The sequence below is a fragment of the Triticum aestivum genome, chromosome 7B (genome assembly GCF_018294505.1).
Source record: "Triticum aestivum cultivar Chinese Spring chromosome 7B, IWGSC CS RefSeq v2.1, whole genome shotgun sequence".
NCBI lineage: Eukaryota > Viridiplantae > Streptophyta > Magnoliopsida > Poales > Poaceae > Triticum > Triticum aestivum.
In genome coordinates this window covers 175,610,427-175,618,587 of record NC_057813.1, presented here as the reverse complement: position 1 = coordinate 175,618,587, position 8,161 = coordinate 175,610,427, and positions in this window count along the sequence as shown.

Genomic DNA, 8,161 nt, shown 5'->3' with positions numbered 1-8,161 from the left:
CTTCATCCAATATTATGAACGGTCTCTCCTGATAGGTTAAATCCTTGGCAAGCTCAATTTCTGACATATCAGTCCTTTTCTCGGGTGGTGAAATACACCTTCTCAGCTGTGAGACGTGGAACACATTGTGTACTTCCGACGATTTCGGTGGCAATTCCAACTGATAAGCAATTGTGCCAACTCTGGTCATGACTAGGAACAGACCAATATATCTTGGTGCCAATTTTCCTCAGGTCTGAAATCTCTTGATTCCCTTCATGGGCGTGACTCGGAGATACACATGTTCTTCGGGCTCACAACTGACTTGTCGGTGTTTGGCATCATAATAACTCTTCTGTCGTGACTTAGCCAACTGCAGTCTATCTCGGATTTCCTTGACTTGTTTCTCTACCTCCAATATTAAATCAGTTCTGAAAATACAGCTGTCTCCGGTTTGGGACCAGTTTATGGAGTGCGGCACTTACGGCCATACAAAGCTTCATATGGTGACATCTTCAGACTGGTCTAGAAACTGTTGTTGTATGAGAACTCCACATATGTCAGACAATCTTCCCACTTGGGTCCATGGGCTAAAGCACATGGTCAAAGCATGTCTTCAAGGATTTGATTTACTCGCTCAGTCTGACCGTTTGTCTGCAGGTGATAGGTTGTGCTGTATTTGAGGGCGGTCCCCAAAGCTTGATGGAGTCGGGACTAGAATGCGGAGGTAAAGAGTGAACCTCGGTCTGAAGTGATTGTCCTTGACAATCCATGCAGACTGACAATCCGGGACACATATAATTATGCAAGTTGATCAGCTTGATATGTGGTGCGGATTGGAATAAAATGAGCCACTTTAGTCAGCGTGTCCACGATGACCCATATTGCATCATTGCATCGGTGAGTCCTGGGTAGACCGGTGACAAAGTCCATGCATACATCATCCCGTTTCGATTGTGAGACAGGTAGGGGTTGGAGAAGTCCGGCGGGTTTCTGGTGTTCCGCCTCTAATTTGTTGTATATATCGCAACAAGCGACAAAATATGTGATGTCCTTTTTCATTCCATCCCACCAAAATATCTGTCGAAGATCCTCGCACATTTTGGTACCTCTGGGGTGCATTGAATACGAGGATTCATGTGCTTCTGCCAAAATCTTCTTTCTCAAGTTTGCTTGCTCAGGTACACATATCTGTCCTCGAAACCTGAGTGTACCTTGTGAATCCTCAAACAAATCTTGAGTCTTGCTTTCTTGTAGACGTCTGAGATGGACTTGTAGAATTGGGTCATCAGCCTGGGCCATGTGAATCTCATCCTCGAGAGTAGGAGTTACTTCCAAAATATTTGCAAGGTCGGCGTCTACAATTACCAAGTTAAGTTGAGCAATCTCTTGTTGGAGTTTGGGAGGCAAGGACTCCATCCTGGCATTTAAACTGGCAGGCTTGCGACTGAGGGCATCAGCAACCACATTAGCTTTTTTTTGTACTTAAACTTCTTCTTTTTGTTTCTTAGTGTTTATTTATTCATATGCCTTTACTTCTGTGATAAGTGTACTTGAACTTATGTTCTTTATTTTTTGAACTTCTTTCTACTGTTTTTGTACGTGCATATTTCTTTATTTATTTTTATTCCCTTGGTAGAGTACTTGACCTTTTTGCTTGCAATCAATTTTTTGCTTGTAGGATACCACCAGATTTGTTATGTGATCTTAACTTTTAAAAAATAGATGCATTCAAATGGTTCATTTATTTACCAATAGATGCATTTACTTTTTGAGTTGTTAGGTGGGGGGGGGGTAAAAATGTAATTACCACGGCGCTGCAACACCCCACTATAGAGAGGCTCTGTCTCCCTCGGCACCACCTGTCAGAAAATCACCCCTCCCTCTCGCTCGCTCTCTTCTCCCTCTCTGCCACTCTGCTGCCTCCAACCTCCCCCGACTTCTCCGCCGCTGTCCCCTCCGCTCGTGTGTGGAGTAACCGCCGCGCGCCATGTTGCTATTTCTCCCCCATGCCACGCTCTCCCTCGCCCAGTCCACGCTCTTCTCCTCTGAAGTGAAGCCCCAACTGCCTGCGCGGTTCCCCACTGCGCGTGGCGTCGTGGGGGTGGAAGAACCACCACAGATTCATGTGTGCGGGGGTCGTTTGGAGAGGTACAAATGCTGCCCCCTAATGCTTGCTCTTAGTTTCTCCAGATCTGCAAAGGCCTGTCTGTTTCTTCTGTGTGCTCTCGCATCCGCCTCCTACTCCTTCTTCTGATGGTTGGGTTGGAGATTAGGTAGGGTTCTTGCACGTGTGGTGGGTGGATTCCATTCCCCCATGGTCAGATTTGTCTGTGAGATGCTTGCATGTGCTATTTCTCCCTTCAGACTTGTTTTGGATTTCATTTCCCCTTTGGTGATTTCAGCATTCAAATTCATGTAAGAGAGGGTGTGGTGTGATGGTTGAATGCTGGATCTGATGTATGTAATTGTCTTAGTGTTGTTGATTTCGAAGTCTAGATTGTGTCTATCACATGCTAGTTAGTTTATGGATACTTTTTTGTTGTGCTTGCCTAGATGTTCTACTGTATTCACCCTAGGTTTGATTTATTTGCTTTTCTAGATGTGCTACTGTATCTGTTATATGATTTTCTACTTGCTAACTATATGCATTCTATCCCCTGTTTTTTGTACATCAAGGGGGTTGTGTTGTCATGGCTTCAAAACCTTCTCTAGGTTTTTTAATGTGGTTGCATTTTTGTATTTTAAGTAGAAGTTCTGTTATATATGTATGCCCATATCTTCACTTGGTTGTCTTGTTGGACTGCCCATTCTTAAAAGTCTGAACTTCTAGAAAAGTTGGTGTGTATGTTTTACCCTTAGTGTAAGTTAGTAGAGTGTTGCTTAATTTTTATTTAATGAATTGCTGATGAACTATGTCAGCAAGTGTTGTTGGACTTCCCACATGCTGGTATTGATATTTAGTTTGCCTGTGAAATAGTATTTCTGCTCATGCTACATCTTTTTTATGTGGTACTTGCTTGGGCCACATAGTTGAACTTCTGGTTTTAATTATTGTTTTTTTCATAATGAAATTAGGTTAAACTTCTATTCTGTGTATTTTGTTTTACTGCTTTGTTATATATTGTTGAACTTCTGGACATTCATCTTATATGTAGTACCCTCTCTGGTGTAGATTGTTCTATATTTAGTATGTAAATTGGAAATTGTTCATTTGTGTTTACTTCTTTGTTAGGTATTGTTGAACTTCTCGGTATTATATATGGATGCAATAGTAGAACCCCCTTTTGGTGTAGGATTGTTGATTAGGACTCAACTTCCTTTTTTACTTTGCATTTTGTGTAGTTGATGATGGATTGAATAGTTCTGAAAAAAAATGCCTGTGATCAAGATGGGGCTTCAGAAGTTAATATTGATGCTCCAATATCTGATGCGGCTAAATCACCTATTATTCCTTTGTCTTTGATTGCTGAGGTTGCTTTGAGCCTTGAGAATAATTCAAGCCTTGATGAACTTGCTTCTGCAGCTCTTGCTTCACCTAGTATGTGCAACTCCTTTCCTTTTTTATTTTAAATTCTCAAGCCATGTTTTTTAACTTATTCCTGTCGTGTGTGTTTTATTTTTTGTTGCTGACTATTTTTATTTTTTGTTATGCTTTTTGTGTTCTTTGCAGATGTGTCCACAGGAGAGGAAGCTGTGAACACCATCAACGATATTCTATCTGAGATGGGTTTATCAGAAAACACTGCTACTGCCGAGCAGGGGGCTCCATCAGTCAAGGTTCTGATTGTGTTCCGGATCCTTTGTGCTATGTTTAGATGTCAGAGACGCAGTCCCAGTCTGTTGATGGCACTGAACCTGTCACACAACCTGAGGATGTGCCTCTTTAGCTTCTTCTAGAGGACCAGCGCAAGAGGAAGAAGCAAGGAGATTTTGACAAGAAGATGGCGGCCCGCCTTCAGAAAGGTTCTGATGTTCCTGAAACTATCGATGTTGCTGAGCTCACAGTTGGGTATTGCTCTATTGCTGAGGAAGACGTGCTGTGTGGCGCTGATGCCATGGTTGTCCCCGTGAAGAAGAAAATCAAGAAGAACTGCTAGGAAGAATTTAGTTGGTGAACTTACTCCTCGGAGGAGCCCACATGTTTCAAAGTCTGCAGAATTTGCTGAAGAGGAAGGGCTAGCCCTCAGTGGACCGGCACGCTGTAGTCCTCATATGCTTGCCACTGCGGCGCCTACGCCCTCTCCGCTTGGTGCTGGTGCACCTGGTAAGGGGAAGAAATGTGGCGTTAAGCACAAGGTTGCACCTTCAAAGGTCAACAAGGGTGTGAAGAAGTGTTCTCGTGTTAATCCAGAGGACAATGATGATGCTGATTTCAATGCTGATGACGAGGATGATGATGATGATGTTGCTGCCGCTAATCAGGTATGAATCTATCATGTTTACTGCTTTTGAGAGCATTAGATTTTTTTGTAGTTTTTGTGTTTGTAGCACTGCCTTTGTGTACATGGTTGAACATCTTCTATGTACATAGCTGACCTTCTGCTTCATATAGACGAGTAAATAAGCTGAACTCCTTGGCTTATATTGTATTACTGCCTTTGTGTACATAGGCGAACTTCTGGATAAATACATAAGAAATTAGCTAAACTTGATCTTGTACATGTTTTATTACTGCCTTGGTGTACATGGTTGAACTTCTGCTATGTACATTTCTAACATTTTGAAACCATGATAACTTCTAATCATACATGGTTGTACTGCCTATGTAGACATAGTTGGACTTCTGAAATGATTTTTTATGTAGGCATTAGTGGAATTTTGTTGTAGTTTGTGTATCTCATTGTTCTTCCTTTTTTCCTTGTCATTGTATTTTTTCAGTATCAACTTGTGAAGCGGCCTGAGAGGAGGAAGAGAGCAGTCAAAGTGCCTGAAGAAGGTGATGAAGGAGGAGATGCGGTGAAATGTTTTAACAAGACGGTTCGCTCCTCACTGAAAGATGTCAAGACGTGTGCGAAAATGCTAAAACTTAGGCACAGGAAGAGGGTTACACTACTAGGGAAAACCCTAATAGTAGCGCGCGTTTTGAGGCTAGCAACAGCGCGGGTAGCAGCGCTACTAATAAGGCTCTACAGCTAACTGTTAGTAGTAGCGCGGTCCACACCCGCGCTACTACTGTTGACAATATCATCAGCGCTTTTCTGGAACGTGCTACTATTAGTTAGCTGTAGTGATTTCCTAGTCCCTCGCTGCTATATCTTTCATCATTTTCACCTGCTTCCTACCCCTTCCTACCCCTTTCTGTTTCAATAAACTGCAATTTTCAGATACTAGGTACTACCAGATGTCAAACTCATAAACCATTATAAGTACTAGGTAGTACTCGCTCCGTTCCAAATTACTCGTCGTGGTTTTAGTTCAAACCATGACGAGTAATTTGGAATGAAGGGAGTACTATATAACAATTTCATGTATAATCAACATGCATCCTCAAGCAGTACAAGGTCATATCAACGACGATCATCATATGTAGTTCTAGATGATATCGACGACGATCATCATATGTATTTCTAGATGATATTGACGACGATCATCATATGTAGTTCTAGATGATATAGCCACACACACATATGTAGTTCTAGATGATATCTAAGATGATCATCATCCTCAACCCTGGGCGGTGGGTGTTCCTGATAGTAATTAGGATGGCTTGTCCAACACGAAGATTTTTTCCATCGAGGAATCTCTTCCACCCAACCGAGTTTAAGTGTGTGCGACCGTCCGTGTCCATGCGGTAAGTACAGGTTGTGATGGAGCCCCTTGCGGTAAGGCGTAGTCCAGCTGAGCCTTCTTCACCAGGCTCGATACCATAACTCACAAATTGGCTCTTTGCCAATTTCTGAATAAGAAAAACATATCAATTAATAAATAGCCTCGCACATACTCTTGCAAATAGGTATAAATGGATTATCTACACTATTAATAGTTCCTTAGATTCTACACTCTAATACGCATGTGATCGAACTCTACACTAAAGCATGTCATCGACTAGATTCCATACAACATATCATTGGACTCTACACTAAGCATATAATCAGATAATTTGCATTTGTAAGTATAACATGCCATATCATATCGATCGACCATGGTACTTGTCAGGCGGGTCACGAATGGCACCCCGACAAAGTCAGCACGTGGCGGAATTATGTCCCATAGGTTGCACACCTCCTCTTCGCTCAGTCTCATTCTTTGAGCTGCGATGGCTTCATGAAGTGAGTCCTCATCATATTCATTGAGTGGGTCCTCATTATCTTCATCATCTTCATCATCTTCCACCAGGTTGATATAAATGACAACCAGCTTGGGTCTTTCTCCTCTGAAGGAGAAGCTGATCAACTCACCACCAGTAAGACGCATGCGGGCGAGGAAACGAGCCCATCCATCTCCTCCAATCCGCGACATATTGCGTCCTTTCTCGACCTCCATAGTGTACGACCCCCCAGGAGCCTCAAATGTCACATTATCTCTTGTCAGCTTGTTGAATTTCAACCCCACATTGCATGGGATGATGTATGTAAAATAAGCAAAATGACACAATGCAGTAATGGCAACACTAAAAATAAAATAGTTGTTACATTTCATATAATTTCTTACCGCCGCATGACGAAAACTCGGCTGGAAGTAAATGCCGAACAGCTTGCCAGTTGCAAGGCTGCTGGTGCACCTTGACTTGCACAGTCGACATGGTGGTGGTGGTGGTGGCGCCATTTTCCTAAAGCAATATGAGCAAAGGATTAACGATCCACTTCATAGGAAAGAAAAACAGTAGCATGTGATATTTTTGGTTCTTCTTCAGTTATATTTTCATAGCGGAACCCGATCCCAAAAAGTAAACAACAAGCTCTCAATTTGATGAAGAGATTCTTCTGCGAGAAGCAATTTGATGGACAATTATAATCCTAAGATCTAGTAACATACAATGTGACAAGGTATCACCTACGAAAGCATTTCAGTGGCACCTATTGCCCAAAAAACTATTTGGCCCCTACCAAAGGTATAATCCTAAGATCTATAATAAGTTATCTACCAAATCAAGGTACCACCTACCAAGACACATTTCATCTAATTTGGCCCCTATTGCCTAAGATAACTGATTAAAAAAACATGTGGCAAAATTAATTGGGATTAACTAAATACTTGTATCAAAACCAAAGCATTTCAACTAAATTGCCACCTACATTTTGCAAAAAATAACTTATTACAGGAAAACAAAAGCATCTAGTTATCCATATGAAATTTGTAAGCCCTCGCTGCATCTAGGTAGGGAAGCTCTCAGGGGGTGCTGTCGAGGAGGGGGGATGGCATGGTGACCTCGGTCCGGGGTGCTGACTAGGGGAAGGCCGGTGACTTTCCTACGAGAGGAGGTGCCGACAGCGGCCGGCGAGGGGATCGAGGGCGGTCGGCCAAAGGCACCCGACCAGAGCTCGCGGGAAGTGACAGAGTGGGCGGCAAGAGGAGGAGGAGCAGCGGAGGGGCGGCAAGAAGGGGGAGGAGCATTACCTGCGGCGGCGGTGGCGGAGGAGAAACCCTAACCGCAGCTGCCGGTGTCAGGCGGAGGGGGACGATTGAGAGATGAGCGTGCGGGGGGCCGGCTGGGTCTATTTTGTTTTGCTTTAGCAGTAGCGCGGGTACAGAGAACGCGCTACTACTAAGACCAATATCAGTAGCGCTTTTTCGTAGAAAAACTCTACTGTTAAGTCTAAGCATGTAAAAACATCAGAAATATACATTGGTCATCATTGATATTTTTTTGTAGAATCTAAATAGTCAACATGAATCCTCACTGTACCTGTATAGGTACAGGCGAGGATCCATATGGCAGCCACAAATCCCACACATATAGTTCAATGAAGACCAAGTGCTCAAGATAGTTTGAGAAGTAACATATTTAAGGCAGTAAACACCTTGTTCGCTTAGAAGTATGGGACTAAACTTAATTAGTTGCAGGGGGTGATACTTAGCAGCAGCGAGTTTTTAAGAAAAATGTTGCTACTAAGTACTTTAGCAATAGCGCATCCGAAAGAAGGGCGCTACTACTATATCTAGCCTGGAGGCAACACCGTGACAATTATAGTAGTAGCGCATGTTTCACGTACAACGCTACTGCTACTGCGATATTAGT